The 26252-nt window shown below is 35.9% G+C and overlaps 1 long non-coding RNA gene across 1 annotated transcript in view; it reads left to right on the top strand.

The window, feature by feature from the left end:
• The window catches only part of LOC121074127, a 159566-nt gene extending 143395 nt beyond the window's left edge, over positions 1-16171 (top strand). Inside the window, exons 4-5 of the long non-coding RNA XR_005822145.1 lie at positions 5851-5916; positions 16009-16171. This is a non-coding gene — a long non-coding RNA (uncharacterized LOC121074127). The remainder of the gene's footprint in view (positions 1-5850; positions 5917-16008) is intronic.
• The last annotated feature ends 10081 nt before the right edge of the window (positions 16172-26252 follow it).

The following is a 26252-nucleotide window of genomic DNA, read 5'->3' as shown; positions in this document are numbered from 1 at the left end:
TTTTTTTTATTCCTCCACTCAGAACTTCTGGAAGGAAATAAATTTAAAGTGTTTTGAAGTTCTTTAAAGAAAGTGAGAATAAGTGCCCAGTTTCCAAGGTTTCTGTCTGAGTCATAGTGTCCAGCTCTCAGATCTAGCAGACTGATAAAAATCATCAAATTTTATAGAATCATAGAATCATTAAGGTTGGAAAAGATCTTCAAGATCATCTGGTCCAACCATCACCCTACTACCAATGTCACCCACTAAACTATGACCAGGGCCTTGAAGCCCTTCTTGTATTGAGGTGCCCAAAACTGAACACAGCACTTGAGGTGCGGACTCATCAGTGCCAAGTATAGGCGGACAATCACCTCCCTGGTCCTGCTGGCTGCACTATTCCTGACACAAGCCAGGATGTCGTTGGCCTTCTTGGCCACCTGGGCAAACTGCCGGCTCGTGTTCAGGCTCATGTTCATTGACCAGCACCCCCAGATCTTTTTCCACTGCACAGCTTTTCAGCCACTCTGCCTCAAGACTGTAGTGCTGTATGGGGTTGTTGTGACAAAAGTGCAGGACCCAGCACTTGGCTAAGTTGAACCTCAGTCATGGCTGGACTGAGAGCTTTATAGCTTTGGAAGATTCTAGGCTGTGAAGCCAAGAGCAGATCCTACAATCCTTGCTATAGATAAGACTATGGGATTTAATGAGTTTGCACCTGCAAACTATCAGGGCTAGCAAATATCAGAAATTCTCTCAGAGCTCTCGTTTTCTAAATTTTTACATGAAGCTTCCACAGCTTCCAGGCAGCATGAAAGTTTTGAAGCCTTGTGGTCAGTCTCCTAAAGGTTGGGACAGAAGGTGGAGTTGCATTGTGCTATAGATCTATGAAGAAATGGTGTCCTCTAGATCAAATTGTCTTTTTGATAGGGCCATTCAAGAGCTCAGGTCCATACCCGATGCACTTCTGCCTCAATGGGGGTGTGAGGGACCTAACCAGTGATCATTCAGTGATTCAACACATGCAGAGGGCATGTTCAGTCACTGTTGTCAGTTACTGATAACATGTTTATTACTCTGTCTTGCGTATATATTAATTTTGATGCTCATGCACTTGTGTTTTTAAAATCAATTTACATGAAAATAATTTTTCAAATAGATATTTCAACTATTACCAGCATGCTTCTAATTACCAACACATTAGTGCCATCCCACTGAAACAAATATATAAAAGTTGATTCATGTTTTTCTTAGAAGTTTACATGCCAGGCTCCATAGTTTGGTAGAGAAACTCTTTGGGCTCTCAAATCCTTTCAGTGATAATTTTTAAACAGGTAATCAGATGAGCTTCAAGGCTACATGAACTGAAAACTCTGTAAAGTGCTTACAAAATGAATATTATTCGTGAAATCAATTATGGTACAATAGCTGTTACAGGTCTCATTTGAATATCTTTGAAGCTGATAGAATTTGCATATAAATTTATATTCTTAAAAAGTAGTGTGAGAACTGATTTTTAGAACTTAAAATATATTTCAATAATACTTCTTAAAGTATTGCACATTTTTGGGGATACTATGAAAAATGTGACTCAATTTAAATGTATTAGCCTATAAAGTTAAGCAAATACAATGCAAGTATTAATAAACCACTGTTCCTTATTTAGTACAGTTCTTGCCTTTGAGGATGCAAGGGTTTTGGTTTCTTTCACAAGTTTTTTGAGTCATGTTAGCCATTAGCACATGAGAGGAATTAAGTATTTCACACTCAGTATATGACTGTTAAAATACCTGCCTTATAACCTAAACTTTTGTTGCAGAATTTGTCACTTATGTCACAAATATTCTGTCAGAGCAAAAAGGTAGCAATTAGATTTGAAAGGCAATCCTATACATACATTCCAGTTAATCCCCACCATAAATATAGATAGAGGGACTCCTTGGGCCTGTAATCACCTAAGGGGTGTGAAACGGAAAGCCTAAGATCAATATAAAAATGTTCTAATCTTCTATGGTAATAGTCCCCATTTAGCAAATTTGTATTATAAGTGGCGTTGGCGTGGGACGATACTTTCTGCCAGGGGACATTGGACATGGTAGCACTAAATGGGGGTGGGAGCATTGACTAGAGCAGCTTTTCATGGGGTCCAGCTACATAGGGCTCATCAGAATTGTACAATTTCTTGTTGCCTGAGTGGTGCAGGTGACTTTCCCTGGAACTGCGTGCCCTTCTGCAAATAAGCATTCCTGCATGGAGTCTTCAGCACCCAAAAGGCAGTCTATCTTTTCTGCACAACATGGCTCCTCAATAATGCAGTTGTTAGCACAAGTAATATTTTCTGCAGATACTTGTTTTTAACATACTCTGTTATGAGTCACTTTGCTTGGTATTTTAGATCTCGACAGTAGCTTTCTATTAATAGTTGAATTCCCTAAAGGCATTAACTGTTTCTAAAGACCTTTCTTGCTCTAACACCATTCATACACTTTACAGAAATACGTTTTTTCTTTGTATTTCTATTTGAAAAGAGCTCCACACTAAAATATAAAACCACCAAGAATAGTAAAAAGTATTCATTCTGATAAATGTTTCTCCAATTGAAAGTCATGGTGATACGAGATTTCATGTTCTCTTCTTTTCTTTTTCTAGTCATATTCTTTTAGATGCAAACAAAATAAACAAACAAAAAAAACAAAAAAAAAAACCTCCAAGGACTACTCAGTAGTTGGCCCTTTACTTTTTTTTTACCTTTTTTTTTTCTTTTTCCTGCCATTAACTCTCACATGTCAGCAGCTCTTGCTTGAAAAGATATCACTAACATGTATTGTCATAATTAGGAGACAGCTTTAGACTGATTGGTATATTTATCTAAAGGTGTGCTAGCACTTTCTGATGAAATATAAACCAGACTGACTGACTCATGCTTTGTCATCCTCAGAAGCCTGACCCTTATTTTATTAATCCACATGAGAAAATATATTAGATAGGAGTGGATAAAAAGTGTAATAAATTTGCTGAATTCACTTTAATAGACGTAGCTGTCTTTAGAGAGCAGGGTGGTGAATGTGAACAGTAAAAATCAGAGAAGCTTTGTATATGGAATATAAGGAAATCATTCTTTGAAATTATGACACATGGTATGATAAGTTATATTTCTTAGTCTGAATAATTATATAAAGTAATGCAGGTTGTCCCCACTCAGTAATAGATGTACTCATATTCCTGAATATACAAATCATTACTTACTTGCAATGGAGCAGTTAAGAGTAGAGAAGACAGTTTTATATTTTTTCCCTGATTTTGTGTTCCTGCTTAAAATACTATCCCTCATAAGTATTGTACTCTGTCATATATACAAAAAAGCAAAGACACAGGAAAGCTGACCAGCAGCTATCTCTGATCCCAGAGATTTAATGAAAATAGTTCTGTTCAAAACCGTGACAACCTTTCTCACATATTTTTGAAGACATCTGTCATGGCATACCTCCTCAATTCATAAAACACAAAGGAAGCTCTATGGGCAGCTGCAATTAGAAATCCAAGAAGAAATTCAAAAGCTTCTGGACTGATGACAGGAAATACGTCTACAAACAAATCAACCTTTGCCTTGCTATGCTCAGAGTCATTGCAGGGAGAGAAAACGGACAATGAAATGCAGGGAAATTAGTTTCTGTCTTCATAATACCCTAAGTATCTTCCTGTGAAATATCTTCTGAAAGCAATTCTACAACATTTTTAAGGTAGAAAACAGGGTTTTGTATCAGTGTATGCATGCCTATGACCCAAAAAAGCAATCTGTTTTGAACGTATTTACAAGAAAACATAAGAGGGGTTGTGCCAAGTTGTAAAATAAATGAATAAATCACTCTGAATTCAGACTATTTTGATGTGCGCTCACACAATTTGAAGTGCACAAACTTGTTTGTTAAGAAGGCACTGCCTATAAATGACTAGAACAGTTAGGGCTCCTTGTTGCCCGGTAGACATGAGGTCAGCAGCTAGATCATCAACAAGGGAATAGGATAGGGATGGATTTAATAAGTGTGCCTGCTGGTAGACAGGAGAAATGGGAGTGTGAATGCAAGTTGGAGATCTAAACTTGTTCCTTTCAATTAAGTTAGTTTGTTCTTTTCAATTGAGTTAAGAAACACATACAATCTGTTAGAACACCTCTGGTGAGAGTGTAATATCATTAAGTGCAGTAATTTGATCACTTGCGGTCATCTGAACGACCCTAAGTTTATCCCTCAGGCAGCTCCATGGACTTCAGTGGAACTACTCCAGGGATGAATTAAGCCCCGTGCCCAGAGAAATAAAACAACGCCTTTTACATATGTTTGCTCAAATTGTGCTGATTGAACTAGGTGATCTTGGAGGTCTCTTCCAACCTAGATGATTCTGTGATTCTGTGATAACAGAAGATAACAAAATTCTATTTTTTTAACCTAAGTAAAGTCACCACCTGTTTTAAAGTTACTACCTGATTTTTTTGTCTAGGTGTTGGGTCACACAACTGCTGACAGCACTAGACTATTTTATTGTCCACTGCCATAATGTTTTCTGTCTGTCACAACTGATAGTGTAGATCCTTCTTCTTTCAGTGCTTAAACAGTCCTGTCTCATACTGGTTTCTGGAAGAACTGTCCCAGTGCAAGCGCTTACCCCTATGAGGAGAGGGATCCACTGCAGGTTTTTGCTGCATCTGCTCCTTTCCCCCTGAAGGAGAGATGCACCTGCAGTGCCCGGAGAGGACCATCTCTCACCTCTTCTGCAGAGTGGGTCTGCCAGCTTAGTCGCATTCTGCATCCTATCTGCATAGCTATCGTCTCATTGAGGGGTTTTAAATCATGGGGACTTCTGCAGAAAATTTGATCCCTGCTATTTTTCATACAGATGGAGTGAATTAAAATACTACATGTGCATGTTTATACATATGTGCGCGTGTATTCCAGGGGTACTGTTGTACCTCTCCTCACAGTATACTTAATTACAGCAATAGAGCAAATGAACACATGGAAGGACCAGAGTAATTTATTTGCCAGAAGTCATGCAATGAATCAGTGGCAGAGAACTACATATGACTGCTGAAGCTTACAGCCACAATAATCCTCTTGTGGCTCTGAGTCCTGATGCATACTAAGACTATGATTCCTGGTGATGCTGTACCATTGACCTTAAGTCTCATATGTGGTCAGTCTCAATTTCTGAGATGCTTAGCAGACAAATTGGGCTTACTGATATGATTCATTCCCCATGTTCCACTTTCATATTTTTGTTCTTTAATCATATCCCTAAATTTTAAAAGCAACTTTTTCTCATAGAAAAAATAGATTCTGTATTTATTATTTTTAAGGGGAAAACTGTCTTTCAAAGTAAGTAGTTACTTATTTGGAATTCCCTTACTTCCTTTATGTTAATGGTAGTCCAATGGACTACCATTAACATAAAATATTGAATTTAAAAATAATTAAAATATTTATGGAGTTAATCTGAATATATTGCACACTAATATTTATTTATTTAGTTAGTTATAGGTCCAAATTATGTCTAAAAAAGGACAAACCTGAAATAAATTGTTGGCCTCATCTACAGAATTCGCTCATATCTCTTTTAGGATAAAGAAAAGCACTGAAACAGTTCTTAACAGTAAATTTTATGATTTTTTTATTGAATTTATACATTTTTCTGGTTTTAAGTGTCATAAAGAGAAGGGATTAAGAAAGGTGTTTTCTCAAAGAAACATGATACAGTCCTTTACTTTCTTAGGGTCATTACTGTATAATGCTATTCTTAAACAGTAATGTAGTCTGTTTCAGAGTTATTGAAGGAACAGTATACCGCGTAATACAGAAGGTGTTGTTTTCTTTTCAGGCTAACATCATTGAGTTGGATAAAGAAAAATTTCCCAGGGAGATGCAAGCCTAGATTTTCACATATGTGAGTATATGAAATAATATCATGTTTTACGAATAGCCATTTGAAATAAGTACAGACTTTGATGCTTCTCACTGGGTGAAAATGGCAGTCTGGAAAATATAAATGAGATTCTAGTTGTGAAATCTAAATTCCTTTAGTGAAGTAAATTAATATTGCATTAACAAGCAGGTTCCCTGAAGCCAAAATGGCCAGAACAGAGCTGCTTGCATTCAGAGAACTAAATAAGTGTGTTACTGTTTCCTTTTAAAATAATGTTTCATTTTAAAATCATATGTCTCAAAAATTTAGGAACTTGAGAAAATGTGGCTTCTCTTGTGTAATATTTTGGCTGCTTGTGAGTCCTTATTTAGCTAGTAGGGAAATCAGCCACCGTTATTCTGTACATAAAGAGCAGTGGCAAATTCAGTTTCAAATGTGAAGCATCTTGCTTTGGGAATTAAGCCTCAGTATGTAAGATGCTTTGAAAAAAAATTTTTTTTGTAGTAATTTTAAAAAATAAAATAATCTTATTCTTTTCTTTCCCTGGAAAAGTCTGGGTGATGTCACTGTTGTCCTCATCTAAGATTCCTGACCCTGAAAAGTATATAGGATTGTTATTTCAACTAGTGTTCTGCTGTTCATACTGCTGGCTTTGTGAGTTGTAGAAAGCCATGCAAAAATAAAAATAATCCAGTATGGAGAACAGGGGAGGGCATTGGTTTGTTGCTTGTTCATGTTTTAATCTTGAGTCAAGCTGGCTTCATTTACACCATTCCCTGGCTGGATATATTGTCATTTCAGTAATGGTGATTTCAGAGAGGAAGGATTGGAATGTGTAGCCTGAAGTTCATGCATTACAAGACTAAGAATTGTTGAAAAAATAGCTTCAGAAAATGCACACGATTTTAGCCATAGACAAGATTTTTTATGCTGGTTTCTCGTTTAACTGGGTTTGAATAATGTTTTCATTCTGGGAAAAACCAATAATAGTTATAATTATTGTTGTCTTTTGATAAAGATTTTCTTTTGCTTGCAAATCATTTGTATAGACAAGACCCATTTTGAAAAAGTGAAGAATTTCCCTAAGTTACATTTTATCAATTTGAGAAAGGAGACTGCTGAAGCAATGCTGGGGAAGAAATTGTAAAGGCAAGAGCAGCAGTGCTGTAGGATATATGTTCACTAGCAGCATTAGGGAGGTCGGAGACCACCAGAGGATATTATGAAATGGTAGACTTGAAAATAAATACATCCATTCTGAAGTTTTTCAAGCAGGTTTCTATGTAATTCAACCCTAAATCTCTTTTAAAATGATTACATAAATTACTTGTTTGTACTAAGTATTTAGCCTGTCCCATTCTCTCAAGTAATGACGGAGATAAGCAAGGGTCTCTTCAGACCTCTGAAATGCTACTAAATGAAGAAAAAACATGTTGCTATGTAATAATGGTATTAAGCTTCTCATAGGTAATAAATAGTAAAGGTGAACATCTTAAGATACAGCAACACCAAAACTATAAAACTCTAATCTTATATGTGAGATTGTAGTTAAAAAAAGAATAAAAAAAAAAAAAAAAGGGGGGGTGTGGGAGGGTAAGATTGGAAGAAAGTGCCCTGAGAGGAGAATAGAAAAGTACTGGTTGAATAGTTGAACTGAATCTGTATGCCATCTGTATAAAATACCCTGGGCAGATATGCCAGCATCCAATACAGCATTTTCAGGGAGCAGCTTTTGGAATGTGTTCCATTTCTTCTAACTTATCGGATGAAACTTTTATATGGAAATGGTTGGAAACTTTACATTCTGCTAAAAGAATGAAATTTGACTTTGGGAAATATGGTATCAATTGTTGATAGATTGAAGTCAGTCTGTTCAGTGCCCAGAGCACTGGTTGATGGAAATTTAGTGAGATGTTGGACTACAGCTAAACAATTCCATTTATTCTATTCCTGTCTTAACAAACAATCCTGCTAAAAAGCAGTTTTTTAAAAAAGGTCTTTGGAGGTAATGATAGTGACTGAAACAATAACCTTAATGCTCCAGAAAAGTGGTAATGAACCTTGTAGAAATCAGCATTTGATACAAAAGACCACATAAGTGCAGATTTTAGAAAACTTACTAAAAATATTTAATAGAGTCGAACAACAGTTAAGATCCCTTTATGATTTCAAGGCCAAGTCAGACAGCAGTATACCAACATGAAGAATACTGGTTATTTACTATATGATTTAACAAAAACAGCTTTTAAAAAATAAAGTCAATGTACAGCATGCCAATCAATGCTACTAGCAGTGCAGTAGTCCAGCTTCTGTCTCATGGATTTCTGTTAACTTAAATAGGAGAATTGCAGTTCACACTGCAGGAAAGGCAGGTTGTTCTATAACTGGGACTCCATTTTTCTAAGAAACTGACCATAATAATCAGTCAGGCAAAGTTGCCATGGCACATTGAGGACAGGAATCTGTGAAAACTGAACAACTTGTTCCATTCAGGTTTTTTTTTTTTTTTGGTGTGTGTCCAACTAAACTAACCTATGTTACTGTGGGAAGGAAATGCATTTTGGAATTGATAAAGACAGTCTTGGTTACTATAGGGTAGGAGTGACTCTGCCATTGAGATTTGAAAGGCAAGGTAACAGATGCAGTTGCATTCTGCTAAGTGTGTTAAAGACCTACTGTGTACTCATGAAAATACTGAATTACTGAATTGTTAAGCAGAGCAAAAGCAAATACTGCTCTATATCAAATTCCCACGTTGATTTTGCTAAGAGAGGAAAGAAGCAGTTTGTACATATTGAAGGTGAAAATCTGAAAAGACTTTTTATACACTTTATTGTACATAAAAAATAATTTTAGTTTTTTTCTAAAGGGGGTGCAAGCATACTGCAGACATGAACATAAAAATATAATGAATAGAGCAGAGAGGTCAGTAGATCTGAAGATAAATAGTACAATAAGGGTCACTACAGTCTACCTGAACAATTAAAATTTATTCATGTGCAGACTGGAGTTCTAGAGCTTCTATATTCTGTACACTTATAAACAGCACTACAGCTACAAGCAATAGCAGCTATGTGCTGTATTGAAGTATTGAAAATACTGTAACAGCTACTTGATGAAGTAAAATGAAACTGAATCCTTGTCCTGTATTGCTAAGTGTTGTCTATGCATAGACGAGTAGATATGAGGCAAAGTAGAACTGAGTTCATATATCTATGCTACATGGATCCACAAGGTGAACATGATGTCCACTGATCCTCAGGCAGTTAGAAAGTGCTTCTCAAGGAGATCCCTCCAAACAAACCAATTGTATGGTATTTAATTCTGGTATTGTATTTATAGTATTTAATTTTGGTCCATCTCTCTCTTCTGGTTCCTAATGCACTGAATGCAGGACCTCTGTTTTTTTTTTGTTTGTTTGTTTTGTTTTGTTTTGTTTTGTTTTCTTCCTTGAAATACCATCATTTATCATGTCACTTTTTATTTTTCTTCACCTAAGTCATTTAGGTCTTGTAACCTAATATTGAACAAAATATAACTACTTTCTTTCAAACCATTACCCCTGGAAAAAATCATTTACACATTCTTATTTCCTCCTGAATACTTTTCAAATTACTTAAATGAAGTTCAGGGAGTCTTAGACATTTGAAGAATTACAAAAAGATATTACAGGAATTATAATTGCAGTGGAAATTAAACCATGCATCTCTTGACTGTCTGCAGGAAAGTGGTTGAGACTGATCTGGTTGAGCTATATATAGTTAAACTGCTTTAATTATCAAGCTACAGGAAATTCTATGGTTTGTGAGAAATCTTTTTTCCAAGGCAAAGATTGACTTTGCACTATAGCGGTTAGATCATTTCCCTGAGCTGGAGGAAACAAGATTTCCATCCTTGTTCCAATGAATATATATACAAAATGAGACACCATCAACAGCATTGAATTTAATATTTTCCATTTTGGGATATGCTCGTTTGTGTGCACTTGAAGATAAGTGCATTCCTGTAACTTGCAAAGGGAGAAGAGTAACTGAAATGGTACAGGGTTACAGAGTATCTAAGTTTTGACTTGCATACCAAGTGACAAGCACATATATCTTATTGTGAATCTAAGATTAGTGACAGAAATTCGAGCCCTAAATTTCCTGCTGGAGAACTTAGGAGCCTAAATCACACTTACCTGAAAAGAAAACGAGGAGGTAAAATTTCTTGAAGATGGTACTTACTGTGTAAACTGCATTATATTTGCATAATAGTCTACCTGCATAATAACTTACCTTGAAGTAAATTTCTTGTCTAGGCATGAGACTAGAAAAGTGGTGCAAAGATGGTGACTTAGAATGTTTGAGAACTGACCACATTTAAAGGATTTTTTTAAACAAAATTGTAAATGTTCTGAACTTAGATTTTGTAAAAATTTATTCAGCATCAAAAATCATTGCTCCCATAGGTATTTATTTAGAAACAGTTGTGCTGCTGTCATGCTAAGGAAAGCTATGAGAAATAAAAGAGTGCAGACACATATACCTAGCATTTCAACAGCCAGTGCTTTATCTTGCTATAAAGGAAGATAACATGAAATATGATTTTATATGAAGGCTTAACATCACTTCAAGTGAGGGACATACACTTATTCAGGAGTTTGGGAATGCATAAAGTAGGTAATCAGTAATCAAAGTTCAGTAGGTACTCCATATAGTTAGAATAAAGGAAAAGGTTAAAAAGCTATATTTGGTGGTATGTAGGACTGCTGCTTGTACCTTGCCTTTCAAACCTTGCCTTTTTTAAGCAGCTTCACAGAATCTGTGGTAGTAGCAATATAAACCTTATCTTACAATAAAATAAATAGATCATTTGGTTTGCCAGAGGAACTTTGTATCAGTAAATGGCCCACATTTTTTTGTTTGTTTGTTTGTTTGTTTGTTTTTCTCAGAAATTTGACATGTTGTTAGGTCTAAATGCAGTCAAGTATGACAAAGTTGCTTCACTTCATGAAATGTCAAATGGAGCAGTGGAACTTTTTTTTTCCAAACCATTAACCAATCTTACTAGTTATAATTTATCAGAAAACTGGAATTTGTTTGGTTCCTTATTTCCTTTTAATTTATTTATTTATTTAGGGGTATAAAAACAAAGAACACCTACGTATTTCACAAATGAAACATTTGGTTGGTGGTTTTAGATAGACTGAGCAATCCCGAGGCTTGTGCTGTTAGCTTAACAGGAAGGCTGTGGCCTATTGCAAGCAGTGGTAAGTAACACTGTATTTACTGAATTAGGAGGCTACAGCTAGTTAGAAGTTGCAAGTTTCCTTTTATGGCTGGAATCTCAAAATACTGGCTTGCTTGTTATAGCTCAGCCCTTTGTGGAGTCAATGACAAAATTCTCACTTGCACAGAGGAGAAGGGGTGGTTTTCTTCCCTTTGTCCACTTGTGCAATTTGGAAGATGCTCAAGAATGTGAAATTCTGATTCAGGCAAAGTGGAAGCTGAGCTGAGAGCAAGTATAATGAGCAAGTGTGTCAGACAAGTCATTTCTTACAAGGCTCTGAAGAGTTTTTTTTTCCTACTGTTTCATTCTGATGTGTGAAGGTGCATGGCTTTACTGTTAAAAACTCTCACAAAGACTAAAATGAACAAAGAATAAACATTATTATTCCACTTTGAGAACTGTAGGATTTTGGTAAGTTTGAATTGCTCAACTAACATCCAGGGTATTGATACTTGACCTACCTCTCTGTCACTGATTTATTGTGTGGCTACATCTGTTTGTCATTCATTTTCTTTTTCTCTTACTCTTGGTATCTGTTTAGATTCTATGGTAGCAGAGATTGATTCTTACTGTGTGCCCACGTGGTGCACTGTTCCATGGTATCTCAAAGAGCCTCTCTCTAATAAGACAGCAAATAAGATAAAGATCAATACTATAAACTGTCCAAACACGCATGCAAGGTGTGAGGAAAATTTAATCCACTTAGTACTTTTTGAATTATAAGTTTGCTTGGAAAAAATGTTGAGAGAGTCTAGTAGGGCTAAGAAACAAGTCTGGACTTTTGAAAATGATGAGCAATAGACAATAAATCTTTCAGAACTATAATTTAAAATGTGAAGTTTTATTTTACTTTGAGGCCTTCCAGTGCTTTTTATTCTCATTCTTTTGTTTACTTTATGTATTTTTTGTTTGTATTTTAATTGCAGTTGGTTTTTCTTAGTGTTTTGAAACTGCTTATGACTTGCAAAACTCAGAAATGAAATAAAAAGTTCTGTTGATCCGTTTTAGAAAATTGCAGATGGGAAATTCTCACCTGATCTTTCTCATAAGTACACTGAAATTAATATACCCGAAATGGGATAGAACAATGCAGTTGGAAAGGACCTCTAAAGATCATCCAGTCCGACTGCCCAAGCACTTCAGGGCTAGCCAAGAGTGAAAGCACATCATTGATAGTGTTATCAAAATGCCTCTTGAGCATTTACAGGCCTGGGGCATCAACCCAGCTGTGTCTGACCATCCTCCCAGTGACGACATTTTTTTTAATGTCCACTCTGAAACCCGCCTGGTGCTGCTTTGTGCTGCTCAGTATCCAGGCAGCAGAGTCCAGTACCTCCCTCCCTGCTTCCCTGCCCCAGGCGGTTGCAGGGAGCAGCAAGGCGACCTCTCAGCAACCTCTTTTCCAGACTGGACAAACCAAGTGTCCTCAACCTCTCGTCACAGGACATGCCTTCCTGCCCTTTTAACCACTTTGTTGTGTTCCTCTGGATGCTTTCTCAGGTACTTTAACATCCTTTTTATGTTGTGGAGACCAGAACTATATGCAGTATTCATGGTGAGGCCACACCAACATTAAATGTAGCAGGAGAATCACCTTTTTTTGACCAGCTGGCTATGCTGTGTTTAATGCACTCCAAGTAATTTAAACTATATGAGATTTATCCCATGTGTTTCACAGGTAAAATTTTACTCTGTGGTAAGGGACAGATTTACTTGGGGGGAAGTGTTTTCTGGCATCTCCCTTCCCCCCACGTGCGGTGCACATATGTATTCCCCATCCCAAAATACAGCTGCACACCTCTGCACAGTCTCTATTCTCCTCTGCCTTTATACCTCTCATTCACATTGTGGCTGCACCTGTCTGACAGATCACAATCTTAGAATACTATTAATAGCTTTTTGCTGAATGATAGTTTTGAAAATCCATGCAGTCTATCTGTATTCTGACCAGACAACTCAGTCAAAGAAAGGTCTCTGAGTTCTTGGGGAGAACTATCACTGTCAAGTTCAGCACTGGTGGTAAGGTCACCAAGGAGATGATCTTAAGTGACAATGTCATGAACTTGCCAACTGATTCTTGCCAGCTTGCTGGGGTTCTGGCCAAACCCTTCAATGTGATGGACAGGACAAGTACAGATGAAGCCTCTGCCTTGTTGCAGCTAGAGAATCGCTGATGATGAATAGAAATGACTCCCGGTGCAACGCATTGAATTGTATTTTATAAGCATAGTTGAGCTGTCTCCAACTTACTTGTGGGCTTGAATAACTTTCCTGTAAATAGGTGTTCTTAACAGACATTCATATGGATGAAGGTATATTTTTTGACCACAAACTTCTATTCAACAAATACGGAGATCCCGCTTTCTTTGCTTTGATAATGTGTTGTGTTTTTTTTTCCCCCATATGTTTCCTTATTATCTGTGGCTTTTGTGCATTTGGTTCTATTGGTTTGTCTGTTTGTGTGGTACGTGATTTTAACACAGATTCTTCTTATTATACATATGGAAAAAAATATCTAGTTTGTAGAGACCATTCCAGGATACTATTAGTTAGGCCAAACAGTTATAAATTTGAATCACAGAATTTCAAAAGAAAACCTATTCTTATTTGTTGAAGTTGGTCAGGTAAATAAACTCAGAATAATGGAGCCATGCTGTAAGAATTTGTAAAGAAATATTCATAATTTTATAATACATCCTGAACTCCATTTAACTGAAGTAATTAGTTGGGAAAAATTATGAACAGTCACACTCAGGAGATTTATTTACAGAAAGCCTAATTTAATACAATGGTGAGATTCAAGCCATCCTCTCTCTTACTCTGGGCTTGTAATTTTCATTAATATTGAGAAGTTATGTGTGCATGAACCAAGAATGCCTGTCTCCCTAAGTGCTTAATTGCTGTATTCAAAACTGTTCTTCTCCTTATAAAGGATTTAATATTAGGATTATTCAGAATTGTATGTGGCTTGACTTTAGGAAATAACGTTTATTGTTACTTGGCCATTATTTGGAAAACTAAAGTTACAAGAAGTTGAATACATAAGTCATAGTTATTATGTATGTAGGATCCCTGATAGCTTCTCTCCTTGCAATGTTTTCTAAACTTACACTAATAATCTATGTTGTGGATTATTGATTGTATTTCTCTTCTTTCAGGAATTAGAATTTTAAGGATTTCTTATTGTTCCCCAATACTGAAAATCATAAGATGATTCAGGTCAGAAAGCAAATAGTGAGGTCTCCTGTTCAAGCCCTCACTCAAAGGAAGGTAGCTATGAGCTCAGACTAGGTTGCTTGGGACTTTACCCAGACAGGTTTGGAAAACCTCCAAAGATGGAGACGATGGAGACTGCAACAGCATGCACAAAAACAAACAAACAAACAAACAAACAAACAAACAAAAACACAGTAATTTCATTATGATGAATATATACTGACTGGTACAGGCTCCCCAGAAAGCCCCATCTGGAAAGTTCTTGCTTGCTCTGAGGCGGGTCTGTTTGTGAGTGGATAGACTTTGCATCAGTCAGTATCTCCCAGGTGTTACAGGTTAGCTGAGTGGTGTGAAATACTGGCTACTTAGCTGGATCCTCTCTGCAAATGGTCAAGGATGTGGCTGTACTGAAATCAGAGGAATTAGACATCTCTATTCCCATTAAAGATCAGGTCAATTAGCATATGGCAAGACTTTTAAGTAAAGAGCTACATTCAGTACAGCAAAGAGCTAAGTGATTGAACTGATCGGGTTTGGCACTTAATAGCCAGGAGGAAGAGATGACTTTCTCATGTGCCTGATAGGGGCATATGGGACATATTATACTTGACAAGAAAATGTCAGTAATATAATTACCAAGACAGTCCTTACACAGATGTTTATAAAATATATTCACATTAATGCTTATAATGGTAAGAATGAGGCTAGTAATGACTACAAGCTCCATCTGTAACTGGAATACAGTAGCTGTATAGATTGGCAGTGGGTCAGCTATCTTCAGAAGTGTCAGTCCTTTCATTGAGGATACCAGAAGCAGCCTCAGCAGAAATATTTTCTATTTCATTTTAGAGCAAGGTAGTCTTATATTGAAGATGCTTTTGTTCCCATTGAATTGAAGAGCAACAGAAGTTACTTAAACTTGCTCATTTCTAGAAATGAAATACCTGATTATATTGCAGATATTTTAAGCTTTCATTAGGATAACTTCCAAAGCTAAACTTCAGTCCTGGGTTCTGCAAATCTTAGTCTATATCTTCATCCTTTTACTGCTTAATTTGATAGAGATGTGGGTCAATCAATTGTCTCATGTACAGTAATGGAGTTCACAGCTATTTGTTTTATGGGAAACTAGTAAAACTTTAGTATAGCATCCACAGAGAATGTTATATAGTTGGAAATAATAAAAATGAAAAGGCTTGCTGTTTTTTTGCACTGGAAAGATACAGGGTAGTGATGTAACTTGCTGACTGGATTATGAGGAGCACACTTCACAGTGCATTGTGGTCTTCTTTTTACCTTTTTTTTTTTTTTTTTTTTTTCCATAAGCATAAGGTTTAGCCCTTACGTTTTCATAAAGGAAACTGCAGTCCACCAAAAAGTAAATAAAATTTTGAAACAAGTTTTCTACAAGGAAATGTAATCTATAGGAATGTAATCACCATTACCTGAAATACATACTCTGTTTTCTCAGCAGATGTCTTACTGAATAGAGTGGTCAGACATTAGCATTTTTAATGTCTCCTAACAGCATATGACAAATGTGTCATGAATAATTAGATATTACTAACTACTGAACAGTGCTTAATTCACTTACCTGCTGGTACATTTGCCCTTTCTATCTGACAGCTCAAGTTGAATAAATGTTGTCTTTGGGCTCTGAACCACCAGCTGTATAGGGCAGAAAGGTCGGTCCCTCACATCGCAGAGTGAAAGTTCTTTACACTGAATAGCAACGCAGCTCCTGAGTCTCTGCTGTTTGAATGGAACCGCCTGGATGGTCAGTGGTATGAACTGGTAAGGAACTTTGCTCCCTACTTAAATTACTAGACTCATGGTTTTAATGCAGGAGAGGCATGAATTAACTTCAGTGAACTAAGAAAAGGTTGTTCTGCATTTGATTTGAGCTTGTAAAGTCAGGTTTACAATATTGTGCTCGCTTAAAGTATTCTTCACACATCTCTAAGGCTTCTTATTGGCTAAATCCAATAAAATCAGATTTACAACTGTAATCAAATCAATTACCTTATCATCCTTTGCCAATGTTATCAACAATTTACTGTTTACCAGAAAAATGAGGTTACATGAAGGGCCAAGACCCTGCTCCAAATGGCATTGGAATCAATGGAAACTTTCGCACTGACTGCAGAGTACTTAAAGGTCACACTCTAGAGTCCAAATTTTCATGCTGGAAAGCTGCCCAGTGCTCCCAGTTGGCCACTGAACAAATAGGCACAGAAAGAAAGTTGCAAACTGTAACGAGCAGTAGTACTTTTTAAGGTTTAGAGGGTGGAAACATTTTGCTATAAACAGTGGACATATGACAGGAAAAGTTTTTCTATACAAATAGATAAATCTAATGCCATTTTAAAAAACAGCATCTAATTATTACTGTGATATTTGGATCACCTATGCTTAAGACAAAAGTTAGTTAACATTACTTTTTAACATTTTCCCCTAGTTTTCATAAAATGCTGTAGTTTAATTTTCTTTTAATATAAGCTTTTAAGCATAGAGGAAAAATGTACTTAAAAAATACTAGCAACACTACCAATATGAACAAACTGCAGTTGGATACGAAAAGGAACAGTTAAATTTTTCAATGATTCAATGTGTTTGCTGTAATTAAAGGGAAAAATGGTATGTGCAGGGGGCATCTGAGGAGAAAAACAAATGAGAATATAGGTTCTTTAGAACCACGAGTTACAACGAGTAGCTCAAACATGGCTGAATTACATGAATGGAAATGAAGGCTGATAAATAAGAGGAAAAGAAGAAGAGAGAGCAAGATGTCAGGATCTTCCACGTAAAGATCACGATAAAAGTTTTGTGATGTCTTATTGCATTTTCCAAAGTTATGAGAAAGCAATTCATAATCATTGCTAAAGTCGAAACCTAATTTAAAACCCAGTGACATTGATGCAGTGTTAGAAAGGTCATTTTTCTTTTATGAAGCTGGATGTTAAACTCTGACCTTCTCAGCTTGTACTATCTAAGTCTCTTTCACTGCTTCTTAGCAAAAATTCTTTGTTTATATACCTGAAAGATGTATTTTGGAGATAAGATGGGATGAGAGCTTTTGCATCTAAGCTGAGGAAACAGGAATTAAAGAAGCACTTAAATGTGCTTCTCTGATGTGCTTTTTACTGTTGAGATGTGGTGCAGCTGTTTCTTTTCAGGGGATGAGGTGCATAGTACAGGACAATACAGTGTCTTTGTTGAAATATATGACATTTTGTCAAGGGAAGAGATGACTCTTGGGGAGGAGTGAGCAATACATATCATTAATTTCTTAGTCATATTGGTGTCTATTTGTCCGGGAGACAAATGGTGGAAAATGGTGAGTTCAGAGAAGTTCATGACAACGGCTTCAACATCTAATTTAGTCTTCCAGGAAAGAGAGAGAGGCAGGTCAGTCAAACCAGCAAAATGTAAACTAGCAGTTTACATGACAGTTAATAAACAGTTAGTTTACATATCGTTTTACACTGAAAGTAAACTAACTTGGCAGGACCATTGTTACTTTGGGTCAGAAAAGCTCCTATTATTAAATTTTATTGTTCTTTCCTTAACTTTAAAAGATATCATGCAATCAAGGGAAGCTCATGTTCTTTTCTATTAATAACATATTTTAGACATAGAAGATTCTCAGTCTTCATTTGTATGTGTAATTCTACCACATTGTAACTCTTTAAGCTTTTATATTACAATACAAAAATATTATAGATGATTTTCTACTGTGTGCTGAGTGTTGGCTTTTTTATTATGAACTTCAATCTGCACAATTATACCTTACACAGAAATCTATTTCATAGATTTATGAAGTAAAATTTCTACATTTCACGGAAATTTGCCTTAATTTTCAGTTGACAAATTATGTAACACTTGTGTTACTACTAAAATTTGTATGGACATTCTGCATCTTCTAATCTGAAAGTTGTTGTAAGGTATAGGTCAAGCAAAATCTGTTTACTTAACCCATATATATATGGGATGGAATCCTTGTCCTTATGGATGGTCAAGCTCTGCTCTGCATGATTTCATTAGGATCAGGATCATATCAGGAGTATATTTTGGCATCACATCTTTCTTAGTATGTTTGAGAGACATACTTACATGTAATTTAACTACTAAATCAGAACAAATAATGATCCATAGCTAAAAGTGAACACATGGACATCTGTGTGTGTGGGTTTATATTTTTAGGTGTGTTTATATCGTTCTCCCTCTCTTCATTTATGTTTAACTTCATGGTTGCAAAAGGCAGTTCTTTATTTTGGTAGTTTTTATGATGGTCATAGTTGAATACTTAATTCAAATATTATAAATACGTATATATTATATTATGTATATTATATAATTATATTATATATGTTATACATAATGTGTATATATTATTACTATAACGTACAATATACATAATATATATAATATATATTATACATCATGACTCGGGTGTTGGTTTTGATCCATAAGAGAAATCCTAAATTTTCCCCCCCATCCAGCTGGTGATTAACTGTCTTGGGAGTATTTCAAAAATTCATAAAAATACTTATTTTCTTTTTATTTTTTGTAATTCTGTGAAGTTTATCTACTTACAGGATGATGTAGTACATATACTTTTTTTTTTTATCCTAAGTCAGAAAGTGGGGAGATACTATATTTATCTTATGACTTCATGAAGAACCTAAAGTTCAGAGGCCAACAGTTGGAATTGTTTCATAACTTTTTGTATAAAAATCATAATAAAATTTTAATCATTCACTGTCTCTCCCAGCATACAGTGAAATAATATTCATTCATAAGAATGGCTTGAAATTACCCATTGTGAGTTTATGTATGCGTATGATGACATACAGATGATGAATCAGTTTACCAATTTCATTCAGTAAACTGCTTGCTGTGACTAAGCTTAATAAAAAAGTAACAAGCATAAGGAGTTTCTTTCAACATCACTTAAACACCTCTCAATTGGTAAACTTGTCAGGACTCGGGTTATATCTACAGTGTTGGTTCATTCCTCTGCTTTTCAATGACAGATCATATTTTTACCATTAATTTTTTATTCCCTAATTTCTGTGAATATTTGCAGTATTAGGCTCTTTGATCTGAACTGTGGTTGCTCAGCATTTTCATTGTCATCATTATCTGGGATGTAACTTTTAATGTGTTTTACCACATGTGACATTTCAAAACTGTACAGTCAGTCCAGTGACCATTACATTGAGTAGTCTGTGTGCATCCACTCTGTTGCATATAATACCAGACTGGATAATGTGTGGGTGAACATTTCCTCCAGATGCTTCCTGATGATACTGTATGGATAAGCTATTAGTAGCAGTGCTTCATTAGAAGCTTAGGATCTATTGTCTCTGCTACTTACAGAATATATAACTGGAAAGTAAGATCTTGTTTCTTTCCAAACAGCAAGTTTTCTGTTCAGACGTGTCTGTTAGTCAACTTGCTGTGTAGTTTTTCATTTCCTCGAAACTTTTGCAGGGTTTCTTTATCCTTAGAATCTCCAGAATCCTCTTATCTCCTGCAAGGAGGGCACCTTCTAATTGGTAGCAACTGTGATATTTTCTCTTCACTATGTAGTCATCTTCCTTTTTTGGTAGTGTGAAATGATGAAAGGGCTTTCAGACAGTCTGTATGATCAGTATCATAAATTATCTAAATGTATTTCTGTGTTATTTTACCAGGCAAATACTGAGCTTTCACCAGATTTATCATTTTTGTTTGCTTGCTTTCTGACATATATTGTAGTATCATTAAAACTTTTCAGCAGTATTGAAAGAACTCATGCCTGTAGGTAAATGGAAAAGTAATATGGTCCTTTCCTCACATTCACAATAAATTTTGTATGCTGTTCACCCCAAGGCTCTTAGTATTGAGTGAAAAGCACTCTTTAATCAGACATGAGACCTCATTGTAATTGTAAATCTGCAGTCAAAAAAAAAAAAAGCCTTAAGAATACTTGCAATATAACTGTAATATGTTCCAAGATGAACAGTTACAGCTCAGTGTTTAAATTAATATGGAGTAGAGAGACTTGATCCAGTCCTGCAGTATACGGAACCCGAAACATAAGAATTGGAATGGGAATATTACTGTGGATCACTCTTGCAAGTTTTGAAGCTCACCATTTTCTTTGCTATATATATAGCACACTATGTACACAGACAATCATGCATGCTAATTTAAGTAAGGTGACTATCTCCTAAACGTGTGGGATAAAAATGTATTTTAGGCCTCCAAAATTAACACTCCTAAGGACTCTTAAATGTGAGAAGTTTGACTAGTCAAATGACTAAGTCACCTACGTTCCTCATTATGGGGGAACAATCGTTTCTGTAAAATGGTCGGGAACTTGAGGAATTTGAGATGAGCTTTGAGGAAAGTGGGCTGGCTAATAGGTGAGAAAATATGCTTTGTCTTCTGTGCAAGGCAGTTTCTGAGGATTATGGCACTGCTACATGTACAGAACATGTTCTTTAAAATAGATATGGATTTATTAGTAATTGTTGCATTATGTTACTGGAAATGTTGGTTAAAGTTACCAATAGCTTGTTGTCTGAGAATAACCTAGATCAAAAATACCACCCTCAGAGTGTGGGAACTGCAGCTGAAGACAGCTACCCAAACCTACTATAATCAGGGTTAGTGTTCTCCTTATGCATTTATTTCTAGGACAGACGAAATTTGCAAGAACCATTTTGGTTTTTATTCTGTCATCCACCTCAGACGTTCTTTTCAGAGCAAACAGTTTCCAGTTGAATAGAAGGACTAGTTTCCCTTGAGTAAGAAATCAGAGAAAAGGAGTAGGAAAAAGTAAGCAAAATTGAAATTGTCAATGAAATTGGGGGGAGCACTTGGTGAGAGCTAGGGAAAAATAAAAGGAAAATGAGAAGAAGTAATTCCTCAAATCTTGGCTAAGTGATGCTATCTGGATAAAAGGATACTATAGACATACCTCTGCGATTAAAAAGACTCTGTAAGATAAGGAGCATTTGGGGGCACAGTTGCTGTTGTTGAATACTGTTGGCTAAATCTTTACTCCCAAGAATGAGAACAGTAGGCACTGAGGGTTTTCAAGAACTAAAAAATGACCTATTTAATTAAAAGCTTTCTCATTTGATCTGAGCTTTTCAGTGGAAGAACTGACTATTCATCTGTCATTATTCATAACTGAATGGTGATGGTATGTATATATAAGCTTTAGCTCGCTGTTGTCAGATAATCACAGAAAGATGTAAGTTTGAAAATTAAGGGGAAGGGTGTTCTAACTTTATTTTTTTGGTGGTTTTTATGTTTTCTTAGATTTAATTCTTTTATGAATGTATTTTGAATTTTCAGATGATGATGAAAAGGTGGCTTAGTTGTAACCATAATTACATAGTTACTGCTCGTAATAGCATTATGGTTTTAAAATGCTTTATAGAGGAACTCTCAGTGAAACCACATGGTCTAACATCATTGAAATTGTCTGTAGTTCCTGGTAAGCAACACTACCAGGCTTTAGCAGATTCACCTGCAGAAGTTAATGATGCATTCCTAACATTATATTAGCCTGTTGTAGATTTTTATTATGAACACAGTAGAAAATGAACAAACCCTGAGTAATAGGGGCAAGTTTGCTGACAACCTTGTGCACCCCTAATGAAATAATGATCTGCTACTTATTGACCTGTTTCCTGCACCCTCTCTTTTATCTGTAGCTACGTGACATTGACTGTGCGTTATTCTGTGGGTTTAGTAGTTGCTCCTCTAACAAATATAGTGGTCGAGCTCTAGCTTCACACTCTTGTCTCTCGTTATTTCCTTTGTTCTCTTTAAAAGATCAATGGCAACATTTATACTATTAATGCTTCTCTTCTGTACTTAACTAGCTCTTTACTTCTTGTGTTTACAATAATCCAATAAAAATATGAATTGCACAAGTACAGAAGGCCCTCTGACAATTATGATATTATGCAAACTGAAGTTTTGGCCTAATATTTTTAATGTGTGAAGTATATATCAAGATAATAGAAGAAATTGTAGCTGGTCTGTGGAGGAGTATATATAGCATAGAGAATATAGCTCAAAAACACTTCTAAATACATATCTCTTGTTGAGGACCAACAACGGTGAAAACCCAAAGCCCTTAAGTTCAGAAAGCATTAATCTCTAACTGATCTCGAGGCACAGTGGGATACACGCTTTTATTGAGAGTTCCAAATACTGGTAAAATGGTTGAAAAAAGGAAAGCTCCCTTATTACACATAGCTTGCACAGCAAATACAGCCCTAAAACCTGGGTTAGAGGCAAAGAACTCTGTGGGGAAAAATACATTTTAATTTTGTAGAAATAACTTTGGTCCACAGAGTCCAGGCTAGAGGAGATCCAGCACAAAAGTGGCAACAACAAAAGATGAAAAACTCTAAATGGTAAAGTCTGGATCAGATCAGTAGTGGATTTGGATTTGCGTCCATTTGAAAACTTCTCTTAAAGAATCAAGTACTGAGTCAGGGACCTCCAGACCTAAAATTCTAACTAGTCACAGCTCAGGATAACGGAAGAGACATATGACAGCTGTTTCCTGTAGTAATTTATACCAGATGCTCACAGAAGGAGTATAAGACCCTAAAGCTAATACTGGCTTTCACCAGAATATTTGATAATGGCTAAAATCGAGTTACACCTCTATACTCCTGGTGTTATATTACCTGTGTTCTGAGTTCACACCGACACCAGGAATTCCCAGTCATATATGCTAATTCTGCAGATCTACAGGCAGTATGGGTGTATATATCCTACGTGATCTCCAGCATAAGGCTAGCATGGCTGCCAAAGTCCATAACTGAACCAGTCACTTGCTTCAGTGGAATTAAAATTATATTGGTATGAACCTCTTAGCAAGACGTGTCTGGACCCAATATTTGCAGTAATAGTAGTCCAAATCCATCACTTTGGAGCTCTAATTTCACATTGTTATTATAATTTCAGTCTTTTATTATTACAGGATGAATCATTCCCATTAACAATCCACATAAAAATGCATGTAAAGAGTAAAAAACATCTAAGCACATCAGCTAGAACTAGATTTTGAATATACAATTTGTCTATATTAAGTGTATTTCAATCCATATGTGCTTTTTGTTTCCCATAGCACATTGCAGTATATATTATTTCATGTAAAGCAAAAATAGACTATGCATGCACTGTAGCATTAAGGTCTGAGGAATCATCTATAGGTTTGATGGCTTTTCAAAACTAAAGACAGTATAATGCAAATTGTAATTGCTTTGCAGTGAGGTAGTTATTTTGAAAGCTTCTTTCTTCTTAATAAATCTGTAGTGCAGCTTTCAGAGGTTTAAAGAAAAGTATTTCATGGCCTTTTACTTATCCCCAAAATCTTCATGCATAGATGTTCAACTGCATCAATTGTATCATCTGTAGTCTAATTATCTCATTTACATATTTCATGCTTGCTACTTAGAATGCTCCATGGGACAGTGAAGATTTAAATTGTGTGCTGTCAGACACAACCAGTTAAGGGGGATGCATTTTTATTATGTATTATTATGAATTGCATGGTACAGTTGGTATTAAACAAATAATAAGTAGTGCTTCATAGAAAATATGTTAAAGAGTAGTTGAAAAATCAAGCTTGAAGAATTTAAAATTTACTAAAATTAAGGTGTTTGTACAATCTTCCCTGGTCCCCTCCCTCCCCCCCCCCCCCCCCCCCCCCCCAATATTGCTCCCCCTGCATTTCAAGTCTTGAATTAATGAATCTTTTTTTATTATTATTTATTTATTTATTTATTCCCATTTCAGTTTGGGTAATAGAAAAATTCTCACTCACCTACCAGTTACATTTTGCAGATGACACCCTGTAGTAAAAAATTGTTCATGATAGAGTGTCACATAACTGATAAAATAGTGACATGATGGAGAATATGAGCAGTGTACCAGTGAAAATACAGCAAGTTCTTGTAGCTGTAGGTCAGTCACACCTAATTAAAGATATAACTTTGGCACTATTCATGGTCTGATGCTTAACAAGATAAAATACTTGAAGTTTGACTCAATATATAAATTCCAGTGTGAATTTGGGACCCTTCATACCACCTGAATGCATAGTCGTCCCTTAAAACAAGGTGACTTCTTGAAGCCTCCGGGTTAGCGGGTCCATTACTATGAAATCCCTTTAAGATCAGGCATCTTAGTACCATGAATGCAGGTAGGCCTCTTTCTCCCAGTTCCTTTGAGTACTCCCATGCAGCAAGGTAGAAACCTTGGTAATCTGCTCCATGCAGGCTGTGTGACTCTTACACATTCTGCATTACAGGCTTTTGTTGAGTAAGTTATTTTACATGCAGAGTGCAGAAATGTTATGGCTCACTGACTAATGGCTGCTAGCCCACTTCTTTGTACAGCAAGATTAATTTGCTATAGGATGAACCTAATGAGCACTCTGGACAGGCAGGATGTGTGTCCTTTCAGTGGCTGAAACTAATAGTTATCCTGGTTAGTACTGACCTTTCAGTCCTATTGAAGGGCAGCTTAGTTTCGTTCCTTTATTGGAGGAAAGATATTGCTACTCTTCCTCTGCTACGTGCTGCTAAAGAATAGCAGAATGTGGCCAGTAACAAAATGTAGAACTCCACAGAGAACATAGGTGATCCTTTGAGGTTCTTTTCTCCCATGAATTGCACCTTCAGTCATTTTATGTTTGATCTTTATAGTTTACTTCTGCTCCATAAAAAGTACTTTGACTCTAAGTGAACAGAGACATTTCTGAGACCACCTGTCTACAGATGTCATGCATGGATTGCTGGCCATAAAAAGAAAACCCCATTTGAACAACTTCTAATAAGGAAATCTCAGAATCACATAAAAGACTACGATCTGTTTATACAGCTATGAAATCAATCGTCAGTACCCGAACCCATTGCTTATAAGAGGCCAGCAATTAGAGTGCATATTTGAATGCAGCTCTGGAGAAAGAATTCTGTGCAAAACAGCACCTTTCTGAATAATAGTTAATTAATTAATTTTATAATTATATTAATAAAAAATAAAAAATAATAATTAATTAAAAAAGTTAATAAAAAAAGTTAAAGTAAATAAAGGCAAGAAAACATTTTGCAAAGTGCAGCTCAAAAATTTTGCAAACTTTTCTCTTACTGTGGTCAGCAGTGTGTAGTGCTTTATACCGACCATGATAACGAAGAGGGTACTTGACTTCTTTTTAATGCACTTAAGATTCAAGATATGTGGAGTTTAGGTATTTCATTGTGCTCATTTATGGTACCTTCAGGTACAGCAGATTTTTCACATCAACTAACCAAACAAAAGGTGATGAAATACAAATATGAAATACTTCACAGCCACAAAATTAGAATCAATGAACTAATAAAATCATGAAATGATGCCTAATAGCTCAGCTATTGAATTCACTATGTTCATTTCTTTCCACGTACAGAGGAGCTGATACCATCCCCGTCCCCAACCAACTGAAAATGTAAATACATTCAACAGAAAATTAGTTAATCATAATCTAGGGTGTTTTCTTTACATGTATATACAGGACCTTAATAGCCACATTATGCATTACTTCGAGTGCTCACTGTTTCAGTAATACTGTCCAAGCAACCCTGTTTTTTTTCACCTACATTTTAGCCTCACAATTGTTTTACTCAGACTTCTCCTATACTCAGTAATTTCTGTCAAGAAAGAAACAAGAGTTGCCAGGGCCTAATGGCTTTGACTTTAAATGTCTTGTTTAATTACAGTTTCCTAGACATTTACACTGCTCCATATGTATTTTTGGCAGCTGTAAAAAAAAATAAAAATAAAAAAAATAAAATCATCTAGTAATAGTA

Source organism: Cygnus olor, chromosome 8 (genome assembly GCF_009769625.2).
Source record: "Cygnus olor isolate bCygOlo1 chromosome 8, bCygOlo1.pri.v2, whole genome shotgun sequence".
NCBI lineage: Eukaryota > Metazoa > Chordata > Aves > Anseriformes > Anatidae > Cygnus > Cygnus olor.
This window is presented reverse-complemented; position numbering and strand designations above follow the sequence as displayed.